General features: G+C 50.9%; 1 protein-coding gene across 11 annotated transcripts in view; it reads left to right on the top strand.

The window, feature by feature from the left end:
- The window catches only part of DAZAP1 (DAZ associated protein 1), a 700,578-nt gene that overhangs the window by 333,303 nt on the left and 343,936 nt on the right, over positions 1-23,339 (top strand). The gene's annotated exons all lie outside the window — the stretch shown is intronic.

Here is a 23,339-nt window from a genome sequence, read left to right as displayed (position 1 = left end):
TGCTCCGGGATCCCGCACATGGGCGGGGATTATTCATAGATTATGACTTTGATGAGTATACCCCTGGATGAGAACTAGGATTACAGGTAAGTAACTAATCCATATTGACCATCATGAGCTACATTATACAATTTATAAGAAAAGAGAAATCAACAATAAAAAGAAAACAAAACAAAATGATACATAAAGAAAAAACTGCGGCATTATGAAGCTTTGAGGAAATGTCTGTTACATGTCCACTGTACTAATAAATTGTCTAATCTAGTCCCAGCTGACACAAAATGGCGATATGTAAACATAGATTTTTATTGTAGGGCATGACCTGCAGTACTGGGGATGTGGGTTCCGATGTTGGTGTCCGAGTGATAACTCCAGTATTGGAATTTTCATAGATTCCCATGCTTGTATAATCCCCCGTCTGAATGGGAGTCCCCGGTATACATAACAAAAGCATCTGAAAGAGACAAGTTAGTGATAGATTCCTTACCGTAGAATATCCCCAGGCGTCAGACTGGATCCGGAAATTTTTGCGTAGCAGTACCCTTGCGCGTCGGTAGGCGTCGTCTGCGGCTCCGCATCCGCCGTTGGCGCCGTGATGACGTCGTCGGAGTACTTAGACGCCGCCTCCGCGTGTTGACGTCAGTTCTTTTTTTTTTCCGCACCAGCTGGCGCAGATCTGGAAAAAGTTGTACCCAAGTCACTTTTTGACTAACCTTTTGAGATCCTTTTTGATCCATTTTTTGAAGTCTATTGACTCAGACGGTGCTGGTAGGGATGCCCGGTTCAAGGCCTGCGCCGACTGCAACCGACTAATGTCGGTTACCGACCCCCATTGCCGGTGCCTGCACTGTTTGGGCCTGGACCAGGACGGCAAGTCCTTCTCCGACTGCCGGGCCCTGACGTCTAAGGCTAGACGGGAGCGGTTTCGCAAGCGACTCGAGCTTCGGCAGTCTGCCCCGCGCCGCTCGAGGTCCCGGTCCGAAAGGAGGTCGAGGGACCGGAGCCCCCACGGTTCCGGGAGTCGTCATCTGTCTTCGGGCTCTAAGTCCTCAGGTAAGAGGCACAAGAAGTCGAAGAGGCACTATCGCTCTTCTGACTCCCCCCGACACGGCCGGGGGTTCGGGCAACACCGCCCACGCAGCTCCGCAGGTGTCGCGGCCTGCCCCACACCCGCCGGTCCCTGGGCAGGACGCGACGCCGGGGGAGATTCCTGACTTCCTCATGGCCATGAGGTCGCTCGCTCCTCCGTCGGGTTCCGCCGCGCCTTCGGGCCAAGCGGTTCCGACTGAGTCCCCACGCGGGCCGGGTGCTTCGGCACCGGTGCCGTCCGGGGCTTCGGCCTCGGCACAGTCGGTGACTTCGGTCCCAATGCCGCAGAGTCCCACTGGGTCCGGTTCCGGATCCGGGTAGTCGCCGGTCGACCTGACTACCTCGCCGACGCCGACCCTTAGGGTGTCGCCCCCGGTGCCGTCCCTGGACGACGACGTCCCTGGTCCTGTCGTAGTTTCGGGTCCGGCGCCGGAGTGGTGCCGCTCTCGATGCCGCTGGGAGATTTTTATTTCAATGACCCGGCCCCATCCTTTGAGCCGGAGTACCAGGCTGTGGGTGATGAGGACGTTTGGGAGGGGTCTGAGGACCCTCTGGCACGTGAGTGTCAGTCTTCTGTGGAATGGACAGGAGAGCTTGGGGAGGCCAGTGGGCTGGACACATCGCCCGACACTGGCTTTGTCTCCCCTCCTAGAGTGGCTACGGATTGAGGTAATATAAATTTTTATGCTCAATTGTGTCCCCTACTACGTACCCCAACGGCTCCATGTACGTGCTTAAAGTGCATGTAAGTTCCCTCCACAACCCGCTATGAAGACGCAAATACATTTGCGTCCAACGTTAACATGTCCTCTTTCAGATCCGCCATGAATGGATCAATAATTCAGTTCCTAAGTATGCCGTGCCACCGTCTTTACATGGTGCACTTCCATGTTTTCATGGCTCTGGCGAAGGCCCTGATTTCTGCCATCGAGCCTTTTCCTGACTTCTGCCTCTGAAAAGCTGCAGCCTGGACCTGCATCTGCATCCCTGAACTTTGACTTACTCCCTGCGCGGCAAGTGGTGCCCGGCTCTGCCTGACTGCCTGCCAAAACTGTATTCAGCCTTCAAGTTATCTGCTCCGCTCCTCGAAAATACATTCTTGTCCAGTAGTTTAGGTAAACATCCCCCCAGCTGCAGAGTAAAGGGCCCGGCCTTTCTGTCTCCATGTAAATAATTCATAGCTCCTGTTACCATGGTAGGCCCATGGCCCCTCGCATTACACGTAGACACATATGCACGCATTAGCAGTCAGTATAGAATAGCCTCTGCCCGAGAGACCTTTCCTTCTAGATAATACAGTTCTCCAAACACAAAATACCAGATATGATTTAGGAACAAGTCGATCTGACCCACCAGACTTCTGTCTCTAATCCTAGCGCTAAATGTCAAGTCCCCTTCACCCTCCAGTTCCACGTCAGTCACACGTCATGCTGCTGCGCGCGCATCTCTGCCATATATTTCTGCTGACACTGCAGGATTCTTCTAGGGATCCACCCACTTGCGTCACTTCTATGACTGAAATGCTGAAATGTTTTTTTCTTCTATGTGACGTTTCTGGCACCCACCTCCGTGTACACCCTTGTGCACGCCTTCTGATTACATATTGTTACGTACATGTTTCTTATCTTGTTTCTTTCAGCTGTTACGCCTTCTGAACCCATCACCACTGTAATGATACTATATATACTGTGTACTGTTAATAAATCATTGTACATGTCCATGATTCCCTTCCTGAACCCTCGTGGTGATGGATCATGCTACCTGGTTCGAACCAATTCCATTTTATGGAATAAAACCCCTTAAACCTCAGATGCCACGGACTCTGTGTCTCTTATTTTGATTGAGCTATTTTATTGAACTTTACCACATAGAAATTAAGTACCAGGTAATTTTATTTACCACAGGATGAGGGGGCTGCTTATAGCGTGGTGCTGATGAGGGCGGCCAAGGCCCTGGGCCTTGAGCTCCCCGTCGCGGCCGTGAGGACTAACCTCCTCACTGAGGTCCTTAAACCGCATCAAGCTCGGCCGAGCCTCTGCTGCCGTGTAATGAGGCCTTGTCAGACGTTCTTTTGGGCACTTGGTCCCGGCCCGCCGCAGGATAGCCTGTGGATAGGAACGTGGCCAGACGCCACCGCCGGGCTCCGGGTGACCCTTGCTTTCTGTCTACCCATCCCACCCCTGAGAGCCTGGTTATCCAGGCCTCCAATTCCCAGACCGCATTCTCGTCGGCTTCCCCCGACCGCATTCCCGTCGGCTTCCCCCGACTGGGAATCTAAGAGGTAAGAGAATTACGGAAAAAAGATATTCTCCTCCCTAAGTTTGGGATTGCGGTCCGTTAATACCGCGTGCCTCTTAGGCCGCTACACCCACTCTCTGTGGGACACGGTCACGGACGTGCTGCCACACTGCCCGTTGGAGGTACGGGCTAGACTCGGCCAAGCCCTGGTGGAGGGCCGGGGTGCAGCACGGTATTCCATCCGGTGTGGGCTGGACACTTCCGACTCTCTGGGCAGAGCGATGTCAACGACGGTGGGTATTCGTCGTCACGCCTGGTTGAGGTCCGCCAATTTCGCAGCCGATGTCCAAAACACACTTATGGACATGCTGTTCGATGGCTGTCGCCTCTTTGGCGACAAGGCAGACCATGCGCTTGAGCGCTTTAAGGACTCCAGGGCTACAGCCAAGTCCTTGGGCCTCTCGGCCCGCGCCAGCACATGGGTGCCTTTCGCTCCTTTCGTGGCCAAGGAAGGGGCGCCCCCACACGTGCCACCAGCCACGCGCCGCACACTAACATCCAGCGTGGTGGAGGACGTGGAAACCGCCGTGGCGGTGGTCGGGTTCCACGGCGAGGCCAGTCCACACCTCCCCCTGCAGCATCCGCCTCAAAACCTTCCTAGTCCGTGCTTTCAGGCCCATGTGACGCCAGTGGGGGGCAGGGTTTGCCATCACCACTCCCACTGGCGCACCGTCACATCGGACAGGTGGGTGCTGCAAATCGTCCGAAGGGGCTACTCCCTCCCCTTCGAGACGACCCCTCAAGCCATGCTGCCGCAACACCACCGCGTATCGGGGGGATCATTTGCGGCTTCTGCAGGAGATCGTTTCGGCCCTCTTGGCCAAGGGGGGCATCAAGCGCGTTCCTGGGCCGAAGTATGGTGTGGTTGCTACTCCCACTACTTTCTGGTACCCAAGAAGGGCAAAGGATGCCTACGCTCTATCTTGGACCTACGGAACGTCAACTGCTTCCTCCTTGCCCCAGCTGCCGTGCAGCCAGTTGTGTCAGATTTGAGTGGCCAGCCAGGGGTGGCATAATACATGCTGCAGCCCCTGGTAGGCCCTGGGTACACCTAGGCCCTGGATACCCAAGGTATGCTGTACAGGGACTGATAAGGTGGCCCAGTACCAATTGGTAAATGCACCTAGGGTACATGTGAGTCAATTTAGAGAGAGAACAGCAAGGCTGTGGGTCTGATTAGCAGGCCCACAGCCAGGGAAAGTCGTAAACCAGTGAAGCAAAAAGCAAAAATCGGGGGTGACCATAGGATTGCAGACCCTACTCTCCTACATAACCCCCCCAAAACTTAGGGACATTAAACTAACCTTGACCAGGTGAGTCTTCTTGTTTTAAGTGGAAGTACCGGGAGAGACCATCTGCATTACCATGGTCAGTCCCTGGGCGGTGCTCCACTGTAAAGTCCATCCCCTGTAGGGAAATGGACCACCTAAGAAGTTTGGGGTTTTCACCCTTCATCTGATTTAGCCATAGGAGGGGCTTATGGTCGGTCTGAATCTTGAAGTGAGTGCCAAACAAGTATGGCCTCAGCTTCTTCAGGGCCCCGGTAGCTTGTTTCCTTCCCAGTATAAGAATTGGCTTGGTAGTTTGGTCTGCCCTGTCCCATGATGCACTGGGCCAGGGTCAGACTAATTTGCATATAGTCAAGTTCTGAGCTGGGATGGTGCAGTGAGCTAAAAAACGGTGATGGATCAAGCCCTGATCTTTGGACTGGGTAAGAGTGGTCTGCTTAATTCAGACACTCTGTTCATCACCACCCCCTTTTCTGAATCATTTTTGTCCACCATAAGCGTGGAAGGGTATACTCAGATGTGAGTCCCTAGCTCATTGCACCATCAGGATTCAAGCAAGCCGGGCCGAAGACGGCTGAAATGCCAGAAACCGGTCCCCGGTAGCTTGTTTCCTTCCCAGTATAAGAATTGGCTTGGTAGTTTGGTCTGCCCTGTCCCATGATGCACTGGGCCAGGGTCAGACTAATTTGCATATAGTCAAGTTCTGAGCTGGGATGGTGCAGTGAGCTAAAAAACTGTGATGGATCAAGCCCTGATCTTTGGACTGGGTAAGAGTGGTCTGCTTAATTCAGACACTCTGTTCATCACCACCCCCTTTTCTGAATCATTTTTGTCCACCATAAGCGTGGAAGGGTATACTCAGATGTGAGTCCCTAGCTCATTGCACCATCAGGATTCAAGCAAGCCGGGCCGAAGACGGCTGAAATGCCAGAAACCGGTCCCCGGTAGATTGTTTCCTTCCCAGTATAAGAATTGGCTTGGTAGTTTGGTCTGCCCTGTCCCATGATGCACTGGGCCAGGGTCAGACTAATTTGCATATAGTCAAGTTCTGAGCTGGGATGGTGCAGTGAGCTAAAAAACGGTGATGGATCAAGCCCTGATCTTTGGACTGGGTAAGAGTGGTCTGCTTAATTCAGACACTCTGTTCATCACCACCCCCTTTTCTGAATCAAACCACAGCAAAGGCCTCCCTCTCTATGGCTGACCAACGTTTCTCTCTAGGGGTCAGCCTTCTACTTATAAAAGCAATGGGCTGGTCATGACCATCAATATTCAGTTGAGATAGAACAGCTCCCACACCCAACTCAGAAGCATCTGTTTGGACAATGAATGGCTTGGAGTAGTCTGGACTCTTGAGAAAAGGTGCAGTGCACATGGCCTGCTTTAGGTCATCGAATGCCTTCTGACAGCTAACTGTCCACTGAACTTTCTTTGGCATTTTCTTACTTGTCAGGTCATTAAGTGGAGTCACAATGGTTCCATAATTTTTGACAAATTTCCTATAGTAACCAGACAGGCCCAAGAAAGCTCTGACCTGTGTCTGGGTGGTTGGAGGAGCCCAGTCCTTTATGGCCTGTATCTTGCTCTCCAAAGGTTGAACTTGGCCTCCACCTACAAGGTGGCCCAAGTATACAACTTGACTCTGCCCTATCTGGCACTTGGTAGCCTTGATAGTGAGGCCTGCCTTTTGCAGAGCCTCTAAAACTTTCCTCAGGTGGATCAGATGATCCTCCCAGGTGGAGCTAAAGACAGCAATATCATCTAGATATGCTGCACAGAAGTCATCCAGCCCAGAGAGAACTTGGTTCACCAACCTTTGAAAAGTGGCAGGTGCATTCTTCAAACCAAAGGGAATCACCACAAACTGGTAATGACCTCCTGGGGTAGAAAATGCTATCTTGGCTTTGGCATCCTCAGCTAACCTGATTGGCCAGTAGCCAGCTGTCAGGTCAAATGTGCTCAAGAACTTGGCAGAAGCCAATTTGTCAATGAGCTCATCTGCTCTTGGTATTGGATGGGCATCTGTCTTAGTGACCGCATTGAGACCCCTGTAGTCTACACAAAACCTCATCTCTCTCTTACCATCTTGGGTGTGAGGTTTAGGCACTAGAACTACAGGACTAGCCCAAGGGCTCTCTGAGGGTTCAATGACTCCCAATTCCAACATTTTCTGTACTTCTTTCTTGATACAGTCCCTGACGTGGTCAGGTTGCCTGTAGATTTTACTCTTTATAGGCAGACTGTCACCAGTGTCCACCTCATGGGTGCACCAGTTTGTCTGACTGGGTGTCAGAGAGAGCATTTGTCTGAAGGATTGAAGAACCTGTTTACAATCCTCTTGCTGATGCTCAGAGAGGCTGTCAGAAAAGACTACACCATCTACTGACCCATCATCAGGGTTCTGAGTGAGCAGGTCTGGGAGAGGGTCACTCTCTTCCTCCTGTCCCTCATCTGTAGCCATGAGCAAGCTCATGTCTTCCCTGTCGACAAATGCCTTGAGCCTGTTCACATGAAGTACTCTGTGAGGGCTCCTGGGAGGTGACCTCTCCCTTTTGCTCAATGATAGTATGGGGTCCAGACCATTTGTCTTGGAGAGCTGCTGGGGCCACTGGCTCCAACACCCACACCTTCTGTCCTGGGTGATACAGTCAGGACAACCTTTTGGTCATGCCAACCTTTTTGGAGTTCTTGGCTGGCCTCAAGTTTTTTAGATGCCTTTTCCATGTACTCTGCCATCCTGGAGCGGAGACCAAGTACATAGTCCACTATGTCTTGCTTAGGCTTTTTGAGAGGTCTCTCCCATCCTTCCTTCACAAGACACAAGGGTGCTCTTACAGGATGCCCAAACAGAAGTTCAAAAGGGCTGTAGCCAACCCCCTTCTGTGGGACCTCCCTGTAAGCAAACAAAAGGCAGGGTAAAAGTATGTCCCATCTTCGCCTAAGCTTTTCAGGTAACCCTTTTATCATCCCTTTGAGGGTCTTGTTGAACCTTTCAACAAGCCCATTACACCGTGGGTGATAAAGGGTGGTGAACTTGTAGTTGACACCACACTCCTTCCACATAGCAGTCAAGTATCCTGACATGAAGTTTGCACCTCTGTCAGAGACAACCTCCTTAGGAAACCCCACTCTAGTAAAAACTGAGAGTAGGGCCTTGGCCATAACAGGAGCTGTAGTGGTCCTAAGGGGAATAGCTTCTGGATACCTGGTGGCATGATCCACTACCACCAGTATAAATCTGTGCCCAGAGTCTGTTGGGGGGTCCTTTGGTCCAACAATGTCAATCCCCACTCTTTCAAAGGGTACCCCCACCACAGGTAGTGGTATGAGGGGGGCTTTTGTTGTGCCACCTGATTTGCCACTGGCTTGACAGGTGACACATGAGCGACAAAACTCTTTAGTGTCCTCAGACATATGAGGCCAGTGAAAGTGTGGGGCAAGCCTGTCCCAAGTCTTGTTCTGGCCTAAGTGACCTGCAAGGGGAATTTCATGGGCCAAGGTGAGAAGGAAACCTCTCAGAGACAAGGGGATGACCAGCCTCCTGGTAGCACCAGGCTTGGGGTCTCTTGCCTCAGAGTAAAGGAGTCCATCTTCCCAATACACTTTATGGGCACCTGTGGCATTCCCTGCAGCCTCAGTAGCAGCTTGCTGTCTGAGGGTCTCAAGAGACGAACAGTCTAACTGTGCTTTGCTCAAGTCTGCCCTGGAAGGTCCCCCTGTCCCAAGAAACTCAACCTGTTCAGGCTCAAGCTCTTCTAGGACAGTTCCTTCTGGGGTCTTTGGGTCAGTCTCCTGTGAGAGCTGATCCTCCACCTGAGGCAGGGGGGAAGGCACTGCCTTTACCCTACTGCACTTTCTCTTGGGTAGTGTCTGGTCCATTGTTCCAGGATCCAGCACTAGTTCAGCTGGGCATTTCTTCGCCTGTGACCTAGTCACAGCAAGGACATGTCCTGACAAACCTAACATCTCCACATGAGTCCTATACTCCACATCTGACCATAGGGAGGATTCCAAATCATTGCCCAAAAGACAGTCCACTGGGAGGTCTGAACTAACAACAACCCTTTTGAGGCCATTTACCCCTCCCCAGGAGAAATTAACAAGTGCCATACTATGGTTGGTAGTGACATTGCTAGCGTTGGTCACTAGGTAGTCTGAACCTAGTATTACCTGATCAGGGTCCACAAAGTTTGGTGTCACCATAGTGACACTGGCACAAGTGTCCCTGTAGGCCTGAGACAATTTTCCATTGATTAAAGGCGTCTGCCTGTACTTGCCCAGAGTACTGGGACTTATTGTAGGGGTCAAATCCATGTCCCCAGTACAAACAAGAACAGCCTGGGTAGGTACTCTGACTAGGTCAGAGCCTGCCTCAGATACCAATGTCAAACCCACTAAAGTCTTAGGGGGAACACTACCACTACTAACTGAACTAGGGGTTGCAGGTGCCTTAGGGGCAGTAGTGGTAGGAGCTGGGCCTTTCTTGGTGCAATCACTAAACCAGTGAGTATTACTTTTACAGTATTGGCACCATGGTTTCTTCTGACCATTGTTCTTCTTCTTTTGGGAGTTCTGGGACCCACCCTCCTTGGATTGTTGGGGCCCTGTTGAAGACTTCTGGTCATTTTGTTTACTCTCATTACCCTTCTGGTCTGCTTTCTTCTAGCCACCACCCTGGTTCTGGTTCTGCTGCTTGACCCTTGTCCTGACCCATCTGTCTGACTTCTTTCCCAATTCTTGGGGAGAGGTCAGATCTGAGTCAATAAGGTGCTGATGCAACAACTGATTTTGACAATTACTTAAGATTTGTTCTCTCATAATTAAGTTATACAATCCTGTATAATCAGTAACTTTACTTCCCAGTAACCAGCCTTCAAAAGCCTTAGTGGCACAATCAACAAAGTCAGCCCAATCCTGAGACAGAATTTTCTGGGTGTCTCTGAACAGCAACCTGTACTGCTCAGTGGTTAGGCCAAACCCATCAATCAGTGTATTCTTCAGGACTTGGTAATTGTTAGCATCCTCAGCTCTAGTAGTGAGGAGCTTATCTCTACCTTTGCCTTCAAAGGAGAGCCACAAAATAGCTGCCCACTGACTCTGGGGGATGCACTGGACAGTGCAGGCCCTCTCCAAAGCAGTCATCCATTTGTGGATGTCATCCCGTTGCTTAAAGGGGGGCACTATTTTACTCAGGTGTCTAGTATCAAAACTCCTGTCTTTATCTCTAGGGATAATGCTGCCACCCGTGGGGTCTGCCCCACTCAATTTCTGCTCTCTAGCAAAGGCAAGTCTTTCCTTGGCAAGGGCAAGTTCTTCCCTTTCAATCCTCAGATTGACTTCCCTCATCTTAGCTTCATGTTCTCTTCTCTGAGGGGATGTCATCCCTCTGTGAGAAGATGCCTGAGAGCCATTGGTATTAATAGATCTGTTAGAGCCTCTGGAATGAGACCTAACTCGTCTACTCCCAATGTTAAGCCTGCCTGAAAGTGGGCCTGGGGGGTCCCCCAATTCCATTTTCATGTATGCTTAAGTTGGTCCTGGTGAGCCTTCTGACTACTACCTGACCTTTGTCTGCCTCATCCCCTGACAACTCCTGTTTCTCTTCCTCCTCTTCACTTTCCGTTCCATTGAGGTTGAGGTCAGGGTCCCCAAGGGTTCCCTCTAAGGGGGATGATCCCATCTGGATTAGCAGGGCCTGTGTTAGAAGCCCTCCTGGCATCATAAGTCTCTAAGAGACCTATCAGAAATGGGATGGTAGGGTTAGAACCCTGTTTTAGCTTCTTGGAGGTACACAGTTGTCTCATCTCCTGGAAGCTAAGAGCTGCATATCTTGACATGACCTGTGGAGGGTCAATGACCACTAGGGGAGTCTGTGAAGATTCTCCTTTGTCAGACATGCTTTCTAGTGAGGTGTAAGTGGTGCACTTACCTACACTATGGGTTTACCTACTGATCCCTTGCTAAGAGTTGTAGTCAGGGTGTGCTAAGCCCTGTTACACTACAACAGCTGGTTCAGTAGAACTCAGAGTATTCTAAGCTAAGTTATATGTACCTGGGTACTTATGTGATCTTTCAAATTATATTCTTAGGATACGTGTGGTAAAAACAACAGCAAGCTCAATTCCCAACCGCTGCACATCAATGTGAGAAGTTGGCCTGATATATAGTGCTCACTATTCTAGTGATCACTGTGTATCATTCCAAACAACCCTTATTGATGATTGGTTGTAAGTCAACCTTATAGACCAGCTATCCTAGTAGCGTGGTCAAAAGCAGTCTTTAGGCTAAACTCTAGAGGGCGTGTTAAGCCAGCTGTTTTACAGTCACATATACCCCTTGAACACCAAGTGAAAGGACACCACACAAGTTGTTATGAAAATAAAGGATATTTATTTATAACAAGTCTACCCTGACTCTTTATGAGTCAGGGAGCTAAGCACAATACAAAACTCTTAAGAAAATACTTCAAGTTGCACAATTTACACAAATGCCCGAGGGGCACGAAAAACCATATACACTAAAAGTGGAATGCGAAATACTAGCAGGTAAGTAACAAGATCCAGAGGCTTCAGGATCGCTAGGACTACACTACTGGACCCTAAGGTTAGGAGCAGGAGGCCTAGGGAGATTGGGTGCAGAGTGTGCACTCTCACGCGGGATGCGGAACAAAGTCTATGGAGGCTAGTATTTCTAAAGTCACTGTTTTCGGACGAATCCGACTAGGTAGACTTAAAACGAAAAAGGATCTGGACACTTAGATAGTGAACCTGCGTTGGAGCACCAAAATGCTCGGGTTACCTAGCCCAGGGGCTGCGGCTGCATAGGGTTCAAAAGACGTCGGGAATCCTCGTTGTAGTCTATGGAGCCTGAAAGAAGAAGTTGCTGGCAGGCGACCAGTGAAGATGTTCGTAGTGATCCAAGCCTGGATCGGTGATGGAGACGACCTGAAAGCAGAGGGGACTCAGTTCTTAATCACTAGCCAGTGATTGTGTGGGCACCAGGAGGGCACCGGATGAAGTCACCTCGACCAGGTGAGTGGGCGACGCTGGACTCTGCAGTCACACGGGCTAGGAGGCGTTGTCGGCGACCAGGCTGGAGGTGTGAGCTGTCCCACGCAGGTGTCTGCTGTCGGCGATGCTGGACCCAAGATGGGGGCAACAAACCTTGGCAAAGGCAAGCCCACGCGGTGGAATCAAGATGGCGTCTGGAGTGGACCAGGAGGGTCCGGGGTGCTCCTCTGTTGGAGGGGAGCAAGAGCCAGTCTGGAGCAACCAGACCAGCAGTGTTGATGTCGTCCGTCGTCGGGAAGGCCACAAGCCAGCGGGCTAGTAGCCAGACAACGCGGTGAGCAGCAAAGAGCAGAAGGGCCCCACGCAGATCTCGTGGAGGCTGGCAGGCTGAACTTCAGTGCTGGAGCTGCTCAGGGTTGGGGCTTCTCGGACCCCAAAGCACTCACTCGAGGATCCCTCGGCAGTCGTGCTGGGCAAGCGTCGTGCAGTCCTGAAGATGGCCGGTCCCTCGAGGTCTCGTCACACCCACAAATCTCAGCTGGGCTGATGATGCAGGTTGAGGTCAGAGGTGCCAGGGAAGCCGGTTCTCGTCGAGCTGGGCAGTCTTGATCCGGAGGAGAGACTTACAGCAGACCGCGATGCTTGGATGATGCCTGCGGATGCAGGGTGACTACTCCTTAGCCACAAGGGAGAAATCTTGAGAAGAAGTCGAGAGTTCCTTTCGTAGAAAGTAGTTTCAGGATTTAAAGATGATCTAATTTGGAAGGGGGCCAGCTCCTTTCTTTATACTAGGAAAAGGGGCTGGCACGCGACTAGGTCCTGCCCATGGGTGGGAACAGGAAGGGGGGTGGTTACACCCCTCTCCCATGCCGGACTTTCCCCAGGTCAGGGGCTGGTGTGCCCCTGAAACTGGTTCTAGCCGGCCTATGCATAGTGAGCACCGGGGTGCCACTTGCAGTCACCTTCCTCTAAAGCCCTGCCTACCCACGATACACAAAACCCTGTCTGGGATGGTGCTAGCACCGCCTCTGACAGGAAACCCTTTGTCCAAGCCTCCCTCGCTGGAAGGACTCCCAGCAGCAGGAGGTCAGACTTGTGTCTGTGGTGGCAGCATCCATTTTATGATGCTGAGGCTTGAGTTAACTTTAACCGGGGTTCACAGTTACATACATGTCGTGTCCCTCTAGAAGGGTGGAATGCTAACCCCGTCGCCAGAATTGGCGAGGGGTTAGTATTCCAATTCGTATGACACCTTACTCGACATGTTTTGATAAAGCGATACCAGAGTTAGCATATAACCGCGAGGATTATAATGCACTTAAGAGTATATGGTACGCTTTATCATGGAACAGCTATTAGGACTTGGTATATCTAAAGCAAAGGGTGATTACACCACCTTGCCCCAGCTGTCGTGCAGCCAGTTGTGTCAGATGTAGATGGCCAGCCAGGGGTGGCATAATACATGCTGCAGCCCCTGGTAGGCCCTGGGTACACCTATGCCCTGAGTTACAGGGTCTGATAAGGTGGCCCAGTACCAATTGGTAAATGCACCTAAGGTACACGTGTCAACTTAGTAAGAAAACAGCAAGGCTGTGGTTCTGATTAGCAGGCCCACAGCCAGAGAAGTCGTAAACCAGTGAAGCAAAAAGCAAAAATCTGGAGTGATCATAGGATTGCAGACCCTACTCTCCTACAGTTTGGACATACATCTGAGGTTGGCCCCGACCCAGATGGAAGTTCCTGGATTGTGGGTTTCCCGGGGGTGGGGGCGTTGGTTGCCCCGGCGGTTCCCTAAAAAACGATTCTGGGGATTGCTGCGTTCATATCCTCCCCTCCGGTTTGGTCTGTGGTATTGTATCCTTGGTCATAGTTGGAATCGTATTGTTCTTGATTTTCTCCCTCTGAGTCAGTGGTGTCTGAAAAGGTGGTAACCCTTTTGTTTCCCCATCGGACAATGGGGGTTCGAGAATTGCCTTCATCCTGGTTGGTGTGATAACCAGCGGATAAAAATGGGTAGGCTCGTTCCTGAGAATACATACGGATATCTTTGCGAAGTTTATCAGTTTTTCTTTTCAATAGATATTCCGTAAAGGAATCCAGTTCCAAGTGTATTTCTTTAAGTTTACTCTTGGCTAGATCAACTGCATTAGAGTCTTTAAGTTTATTTTCTAGTTCTAGGATTTCTTTGTTGAGAGCCGCTAGGACTTCTCTAGCGGTCTCCACAATAAGCATCATGTAGTCCCTGGAGCAACGGTTCGAAATAAGAGCCCATCGCTCCAGGAACTTTCTGATTTCTACAAAGAGCCCCGGTATGTTACGGACTCTAAGGCCTATAGGGATAGTGCCGGCTCGAAAATAGTCCAGCATGAACTGGGCGTGTAATTCCGTTCTTTTATTTTTTTTCTTTAAGTTTAATAGCTTGGTCCAATCTCCATCTAAACCCTTAGGAATGGGGAACTGGGGGTAGCTATTGGAGGAGGTGCCCATCATTGCGGCAAAGTCCTCATCACTGAATCCGAATGTCTTAATGCTATCCATCTCATAAGGAGAAGGGGTTCCTTGAATTAGAACAATGGAAAATTTAGGTATCCTTATACACACTTTCAAGCACACTGATAGGCTGTTGATTTGGTATAGTCCAACTAAATAACAAGCAAGCAAAACCCCACAGCACTGGGCTGTGAAGAAACAACAAAATAGAAGGGGGTTCCCCAGAAAGATTATTTAAATATAGGCAGGAAGAAGGGGAGAACAGCTGAATAGAACAAAGGGACCCTGCCAATATTGATTAATAGGTCCCAAAAAGGGGGATCCTAGTGGTACAGGGGAGGTGACACAAACCGTATCAGTCAACAATACATCACATGAATAGAGTACACCATTTTATGGAAAATAGAGTAGGTTTCTTTATATATGGTTTCTGTACAAGACCTCCTTCGTCTTCTCAACTCAGGAGATTTCATGGCCACTCTGGATTTAGAGGACACTTATTGTCACATACCCATCCATCAAGCTCACAAACGGGTATCTTCGCTTTACAGTGGCCAAGAACCATTTTAATTCAGGGTTCTTCCCTTTGGTCTGCGTTCAGCTCCACGGATCTTGACGAAGGTGCTAGCTCCGGTAGCAGCCTTTCTACGAAGACAGAAGGTCCTAGTCTTCCCTTAAATGGACGACTGGTTGATAAAAGCTCCTACCAAGCAGGCAGCAAAAGAATCAGTCATAATGTGTACACGTCTGTTTTCCAGTCTCGGCCTGACGCTCAACGAACAGAAGTCCTCTCTTCTTCCGTCAAGGACAGCCAGGTTTCTAGGGCCCATCTTGGACACTTCAGTAATCAAGGCTTTCCCGTCCTTCGAGAGACAAGAGAAGCTAATTTCAATGGCTTCCCTTTTGTTAAAAAGAAAGTCACATTCAGTTCGCCTCTACAAGTCCCTACTGACGCCCGTTGGGCAAAGTTGCGCGTTATAAGTTGTTTCATTCATTCATTCATCTCCTCATGCATACCCCTGATTCCGCATTGCAGATTAAGAATGCGTCCACTTCAGGAAGAGTTGGATTTGCAGTGGCGCCAAGTCGACGGAAGCTTCGACAAAATCTCAGTTACCAAGTCCATGAGAGACGCTGCATCTTGGTGGATGACCAAGGAAACATTTCTCAAGGGCTGTCTTTCAGACTATCCCCGGCTCCTCACATTATAACTACAGGACATTCATGTAAGTGACCGATGGAGGCCTCCGCATCAGCTATTGCATATCAATCTGCTAGAACTCAGGGCGATTCGCCTAGTGTTACAAGCCTTTCTTCCATGAATACAACAGTCTTCAGTCCTTATATGTACAGACAACACGAAGGCCATGCATTATATAAACAAGGAGGGAGGCCCCTGATCTCGTCTGTTGTCGCAAGAAGCCCAAGCAATCTGGGAATGGGCAATTCAGCAAGAGGTTTCACTCAGAGCGGAACATCTTCCAGGTGTCCTCAACAAAGCAGCGGACAAGCTCAGCAGACTGAAGTCTGCAGCCACGAGTGGGAACCTTGACAACTTTACACAAAGTGTTTCACAGGTAGGGCACAACTACAATAGATCTCTTTGCCACTCCACAGAACAAGAAATTCAGGTTGCATGCAAGCAGTGTTCATCATCCGGGATCGTTGGGGAATGCGCTTTCGATGGCCTGGTCGGGCGCATTTGTTTATGCTTTTCCCCCCCATTCCTCTGATCCCCAGGATTCTCAGAAAGCTCAAAGCAGTACTCTGCAGGATGATTCTGATAGCTCCAACGTGGCCCAGACAGTTTTGGTTCACATAACTTCACCTTCTCTCCCTGGACCTTCCTCTTCATTTGCAGCCGATTCCTTCACTACTGACTATGTCCCAGGGCCAAGTCTTACATCCAGATCCTCAGTCTCTTCAGCTCTCGGCATGGCTCCTGAGCAGCGAGAATTTCGTGGGCTGAATCTCTCAGCGAAATGCAAGGAAGTACTCTCTCAAGCAAGAGCCTCAAGTACAAACAAGACTAACAAATTAAAACGGAAGGGTTTCTGCATTTGGTGCCAGCGCAATGGACTCCATCCTTTTAATTCGGAGACCATGAAGTTCTTCTGTACATTCTTTCATTAGCAAAGGCGGGTCTGGCTCACTCTTCTATCAAGGTTCACCTGGCTGCGATTTCTCGCTTCAGACGCACGTCTTCAGGCCCCTCAATCTGGTCAGCAAGAATTGTTAAACAGTTTCTCAAGGGGCTTTTCAGAGTCTTCCCTCCGGTCAAGCCTCCTCCTCCCCTGTGGCATCTGAACTTGGTTCTGGCCCAGCTTATGAAGCTTCCTTTTGAACCTATTCACAAGGCAGAGCTCAAATTTCTCTCCTGGAAGGTGGCACTTCTTTTGGCTTTGACTTCTGTGAGGCATGTGAGTGAATTGCAGGCTCTAACCATTCAGGAACCTTTTCTCCAGTTCAAGAAAGGAACGGTGATTTTAAGAACTAACCCAAAATTCATACCTATGGTTCCTTTGGACTTTCAATCAAAAGATTTTCTTTCCCTCAGCCTGCTACTCCTGCAGAGAAAGCACTTCACTCTCTGGATGTTCAGAGGTGCTTAACATTCTATCTTCAAAGGACTAAGGACTTCAGGAAGTCTTCTCTGACTTAAGGGCGATCTTCCCCCTGCCTCCTGGCAGGTCGCTTCAAGCACCGCGCAGCTCCACCTGCTAGGCGCCAGTACTCCCAGCCAGTTCCTGCCAGGGTTCGAAGCCTGCTAGGCTCTGCCAATCGTTGGTTCTTTTTTCTTTGTTTGGTTTTGTAGTAAGGTGGATATCTGACTATGGTTGCCCCCAACTTTTTGCCTGGTGTTTTGCTGGTTTTTCGACTTAGTTGACCTGGGACCCTGCTATTCAGGACCCCAGGCCCACTGATCTCTCTGTAAAATGGATTCCATGTACTCTAGGTACATATCTAATTGGATACTGAGTCACCTTATCAGCCCCTGTACAGTGTACCTTAGGTACCCAGGGCATAGGTGCACCCAGGGCCTACCAGGGGCTGCAGCATGTATTATGCCACCCCTGGCTGGCCATCCAAATCTGACACAACTGGCTGATCAATCAGCTGGGGCAAGGTGGTGTAATCACCCTTTGCTTTAGATATAGTATCCCTATATCTAACCCTAAAATGGACACATATCCCCCTATCAGTCACTCCTATGGCAGGCCTTATCAATCCTGAAGGCAGAGTGCTTGGAATTATGTCAGATGGTGCTCTAGCCTGAGCTGAGCCTGTCTGCAGCTTTCGGAACCAAGTCCTTTAGCTGTTTCCATGATAACGCTATACCATATACTCTTAAGTGCATTATAATCCTCGCGGTTATTGCTAACTTTGGTATAGCATTATCAAAACATGTCGAGTAAGGTGTCATACGAATTGGAATACTACCGCCTCGCCAATTCTGGCGACGGGGGTAGCATTCCACCCTTCTAGAGGGACACGACATGTATGTAACTGTGAACCCCGGTTAAAGTTAACTCGAGCCTCAGCATCACAAAATGGATGCTGCCACCACAGACACAAGTCTGACCTCCTGCTGCTGGGAGTCCTTCCAGCGAGGGAGGCTTGGACAAAGGGTTTCCTGCCTTGGGAGGTGCTAGCACCACCCCAGACAGGATTTTGTGTATTAGGTAGGACAGGGCTGAAAGGAATGAGACATGCCTGGGGCACACAAGGTGTCCCTGTGCATACTCCGGTCTAAACCAGTTCCTGGGGCACTCCAGCCCCAGAGCTGGCGCAAGACCGGACAAAGGGGAGGGACCTAGTCGTAGTGCAGCCCCCTTTAGCTGGATAAAGGTAGGAGCTGGTCCCATTCCAAATTAGATTAATCTTGACAACTTCCATGAAGAACTCTTGACCTTCGCCCTCCTGAATATCAGAAGACTGAAGAATCTCCCCTATGATCAGGGAGTGACCATCCTGCTCCGCAGGCACCATCAAGCTCATGTGCGGCTTGCTGCAAGTCCTTCCTTCCTGGAACCAGACGACCCAGCTCGAAGATGACCCGGACCTCCAGACTCCTCTGACCTCTACCTACATCCACAGCACAGCTGGGACTCGTGGGTGCGACGAGCAACTTGGAGACGGCCATCTTGAAGAAACCTGCACAGCACTTCCAGCACGACCGCCGAGGGATCCTCGAGTGAGTGCACTGGGGTCTGAGAAGCCCCACACCGACGCAGCTCCTGCATCAAAGACCAGCCCCCCAGCATCCACGTGATCTGCATGGGGCCCTTTTGCCTGGTTGCTGCTTTTCCTGTTGTCTGGTCACTTGCCGGCTGGCTAGTGACCTCTGAGACGACGACCCGAAGATTTCAACACTGCTGGTCTGGTCCCCCAGACTGGCCCTTGCTTCCTTGTAAAAAAGAAACACCCCGGACCCTCCTGGTCCGCAGCAGACGCCATCTTTGTTCCACCGCGTGGCTTGCACTTGCCAAGGCCTGTTGACCACATCGATGATCCAACACCGCCAGCAGCAGCAGACTACGTGGGACAGCTCGTTCCTCCAGCCTGGTCATAAAGAACAGCTCCTGGTCCGCGCAGCTACAGAGAGAAGCGTCCCTTCTTCCACCTGATCGCGGCGACAGTATCTGGTTCCCTTTGGTTCCAGCACAGTCACTGGCTAGTGACCGAGACTCTGTCCCCTTCCCTTTCAGGACGACTTCTTCCTAGTTCCATCCTTGGAACCACTGGACTCCTCCATCTGGCCACCTGCCAGCAACTACTTGTTTCAGGCTTCATCAGGATCAACGCAGCAAACCCGACACCACTTCAGCCCTATGCACCCGCAGCCTGTGGGTTAGGTAACTAAAGCTTCTAGGTGCTGAAGTCAGTGTTCACTCTCCTAGTGTCCAGGTCCACTTTTGTTTTTCCTCCATCCAGCCGGGTTCGTCCGGAATCCGTAACTCTTTAAACTGTAGCATCCATAGACGTTGGTACGCATCTCGTGTGTGAGTTTCCACTCTGCACGTGAGTCCCGTGGGCCTCCTGCTCCTTACTTACCTAGTTGGTAGCGTAGTCCCAGCGATCCTCCAGCCTCTGGATCTCCTTACAGTATTTTCTTTCCTCGCATTCCATTGTTTCAAGTAAATGGTTTGTCGTGCCCCTAGGGCACCATTGTGATCGTGCAACTTAAACGTATTTTTCCTAAGAGATTGTCGTGTGCTTAGCCCTCTGACCTCATAAAGAGTTCAGAGGTGTTTGTTAGTTAATAAATACTTGTTTATTTTCATTACAACCTGTGTGGTGTCCTTTCACTTGGTATTCAAGGGGTTATATGTGGTAAAACAGCTGGCTTCACATGCCAAAAGACTGCTTTGTCCATGCTAGCATTAGGATAGCTGGTCTATAAGGTTGACTTACAACCAATCACCATAAGGGTTGTTTGGACTGATACAAGGTGATCACTAGAACTAGTGAGCATCATATATCAGGCCAACTTCTCACAGGTTTCTCTCCTCATTTGTAATTGTTCGCTGTGTATATTTGTGCCACTCTCTATCTGTATTATCGTTTTCTGCCCCCACTGTCCCCCTGTCCTCTGCTCTCACTCGCCACCCCCTGCAGCCCCGACCCCTCGTCCCCCATTGGCCACCCCGCACCCGCCGCCCAGCTGCACCTCTCTCCCACCTCTCCATTTATGGCAGTCACACTGTGGCAGTGAGTGCGATGTTCCCCCTTTTTTCCCTCACCACCCCCTCCCATCCCCGGTTCCCGCCGCTGCGTCCCCGCCCCCCTCGTCCCCCATTGGCCACCCTGCTCCCTCGCCCCCCATTGGCCACCCCGCTTCCGCCTCATAGCTGCACCTCCCTCCTCTTCATTTATGGCGGCCGCGCGCAGCAGTCGCGCATGAGGCAAGCCTGTCTGCGCCCAACGCCAGAACCCCTGGCCACCGCGAACGCCACAAACCCTGACTCTGCTACGACCCCTGACTCTGCTACGACCCCTGACTCTGCTACGACCCCCGACTCTGCTACGACCCCCGACTCTGCTACGACCCCCGACTCTGCTACGACCCCCGACTCTGCTACGACCCCCGGTTCTGGCCCGTCGTAGCCAGGAGGAAGCAGGGCAGGGCCATTCCCCTTATATTGGACGATCCGTGCTCCCAATGACTTGGTTAGTGCTGTTGCATTTAAATGTAATCACTTAATTATTGTCCCTATTGCTGCTATTCTTTGTGTCCAAACCCATGTATTGCCTGCTATCTTGTCTGCTCTGCTATGGTTCACAGCAGCAAGTAGCACCGGATGCTGCTACCTTGCCGCCATCATTGGGGACAACAGGGGGCTATATTCTCCAGCACTCTACGCGGCAGTTCAGACACGCACTGCGAGAACAATCAAAAGGAGGTGCTCACTATAGGGTTAGGGTGCCCGTCAGGGACAGTTGGAGGCAGAGTTAGGCTATCCTCCTTGTAGGAAGGTGGATATCGGACTGTGGTTGCCCCCAACTTTTTGCCTAGTGTTTTGCTGGTTTTCGACATAGTTGGCCTGGGATCCTGCTATCCAGGACCCCAGGCTACCTGCTCTCTCAGTTAAAATGGACTCCATGTACCTTAGGTACATATCTAATTGGTATTGGGTCACTCTTGTAAGTCCTTGTACAGTGTACCATAGGTACCCAGGGCATAAGTGCACCGAAGGCCTACGAGGGGCTGCAGCATGTATTATGCCACCCCTGGCTGGCCATCCAAAACTGACACAACTGGCTGGTAACACAGCTGGGGCGAGGTGGTGTAATCACCCTTTGCTTTAGATATAGTATACCTATATCTAACCCTAAAATGGACCCATATACTCCTATAAGTCACTCCTATGGCAGGCCTTATCAATCCTGGAGGCAGAGTGCTTGGAATTATGTGAGATGGTGCTCTAGCATGAGCTGGGCCTGTCTGCAGCTTTCGGAACCATGTCCTTTAGTTGTTTCCATGATAACGCTATACCATATTGTTAGAATTGGGGGTCTCTGGTTGGCGCAGGTATGTACTTGCGACAAGCAGGGACCCTCTCCTCTAAGTCAGGGCGAAGGATTACCCTCTAAAAATAACCCCTGCTTACCCTCTAGGTAGTGTGGCGCAAGCAATCAAGGCTAATCTCTAGAGCACATAGGGTTAAACATTTGCAGCATCACACGCAACAACCACTAACCCACCACTGTGAGAAGGTGGCCTGATATGCAGTGCTCACTATTCTAGTGAACACTATGTATCAGTCCAGCAACCCTTATTGATGATTGGTTGTAAGTCAACCTTATAGACCAGCTATCCTAGTAGCGTGGATACGAGCAGTCTAAGGCTAAAGACTCGAGAGGGCGTGTTAAGCCAGCTGTTTACCACACATATACCCCTTGAATACCAAGTGAAAGGACACCACACAAGTGTTATGAAAATAAACAGTTATTTATTTAAAGATCACAACAGCCCTGTACTCTTTATGAGGACAGGGTACTAAGCACAAACCAAAACTCTTACAAAAATACTTAAGTTAGCACAGTATATACAAATGCCCGAGGGGCACGAAAAACCATATACTCTGAAAGTGGAATGCGAAATTCCTAGCAGGTAAGTACAGTACTAATAGCTTTTGGAATCGCTAGGACTTGACTAGGGAATCGTTAGATTATGTCTAGGAGGCCTAGGGGACTCGGGTGCAGTGTGTGCACTCTCACGCGAGATGCGGGACAAAAGTCTATGGTAGCTAGGAATTAGAAAGTTACTGTTCTCGGGCGAACCCGACCTGGTAGGGAGAAAACGAAAGTAGATTCTGACCCTTGGATAGTGAGGCTATGCTGGGGCACCGAAATGCCGAAGTTACCTAGCCCAGGGGCTGCAGCTGCATAGGTCTGAAAAGACGTCGGGAATCCTCGTAGACGAACCAGGAGCCGGAAGAAAAGATGCTGGCCGGTGACCAGTGAAGAAAGTTCAGTTGGATCCAAGCCTGGATCTCGAAGATAGATGACACCTGAAAGCAGAGGGGACCAAGTTCGAGACTACTAGCCAGTAGTCAGTGGGCACCAGGAGGGCACCGGATGGTAGCCACCTCGACTAGGTGAGTGGGTGACGCTTGACTCGAAGATCTCACGGACCAGGAGGCGTTGTCGGCGACCAGGATGGAGGATCGAGCTGTCCCACGAAGATAGAAGCTGTCGGCGTCGCTGGACCCAGGATTGGGCAACAAAGCCTTGGCAAATTCAAGCCCACGCGGTGGACCTAAAATGGCGTCTGGAGTGGACCAGGAGGGTCCGGGGTGCCTCTCTTGAAAAAGGAAGCAAGGGCCAGCCTGGAGCAACCAGACCAGCAGTCGTGAAGTCGTTGGGCGTCGTTCAGAAGGCCACAAGCCAGCCGGCTAGTAGCCAAACAACGCGGTGCACAGCAACAGCAGAAGGGCCCCACGCCGATCGTGGAGATGCAGGGAGGCTGATCTTGGGTGCTGGAGCTGCGCAGGGTCGGGGCTTCTCGGACCCCAAAGCACTCACCAGTGGAGGACACGGTGGGCTTGCAGTAAAGATGTCGTGCAGTCTTGGCGATCGTCGGTCCCTTGAGGTCTCGTCGCACTCACGGTTCTCAGCTTGGCTGTAGAGGTGAGTAGAGGTCAGAGGTGCCAGGGAAGCCGGGTCTCGTCGAGCTGGGTCGTCGGATTCGTGATGAAGGACTTGCAGCAGACCGCAGTGTTCTTTAGGATGGTGCCTGCGGATGCAGGGTGACTACTCCTTAGCCACAAGGGAGAATCTTGAAGAAGAAATCGTGAAGTCCTTTCGAAGAAAGTGGTATCTTGATTCCAAAGATGATCTAATTTTAACAGGGGGCCCGCTCCCATCTTTATACTAAAAAAGGGGGCTGACCCGGTGACTAGGTCCTGCCTATGGGTGGGACTAGGTGGGGGGTGGTTACACCCCTCAGCCATGCTGGACTTCCCCAGGCCAGGGGCTGGTGTGCCCCTGGAACTGGTTCAGACCGGCCTATGCGTAGTGAGCACCGGGGTGCCACTCAGCAGTCACCTTCCTGTAAAGCCCGGCCTACCCAGGATACACAAAACCATGTCTGGGACGGTGCTAGCACCGCCCCTGACAGGAAACCCTTTGTCCAGGCTCCCCTCGCTGGAAGGACTCC

Source organism: Lissotriton vulgaris, chromosome 12 (assembly GCF_964263255.1).
Source record: "Lissotriton vulgaris chromosome 12, aLisVul1.2, whole genome shotgun sequence".
In the NCBI taxonomy this organism is placed as follows: Eukaryota; Metazoa; Chordata; class Amphibia; order Caudata; family Salamandridae; genus Lissotriton; species Lissotriton vulgaris.
The sequence above is the reverse complement of the archived record's forward strand: the minus strand, read 5'-3'. Positions and strand labels throughout refer to the sequence as shown.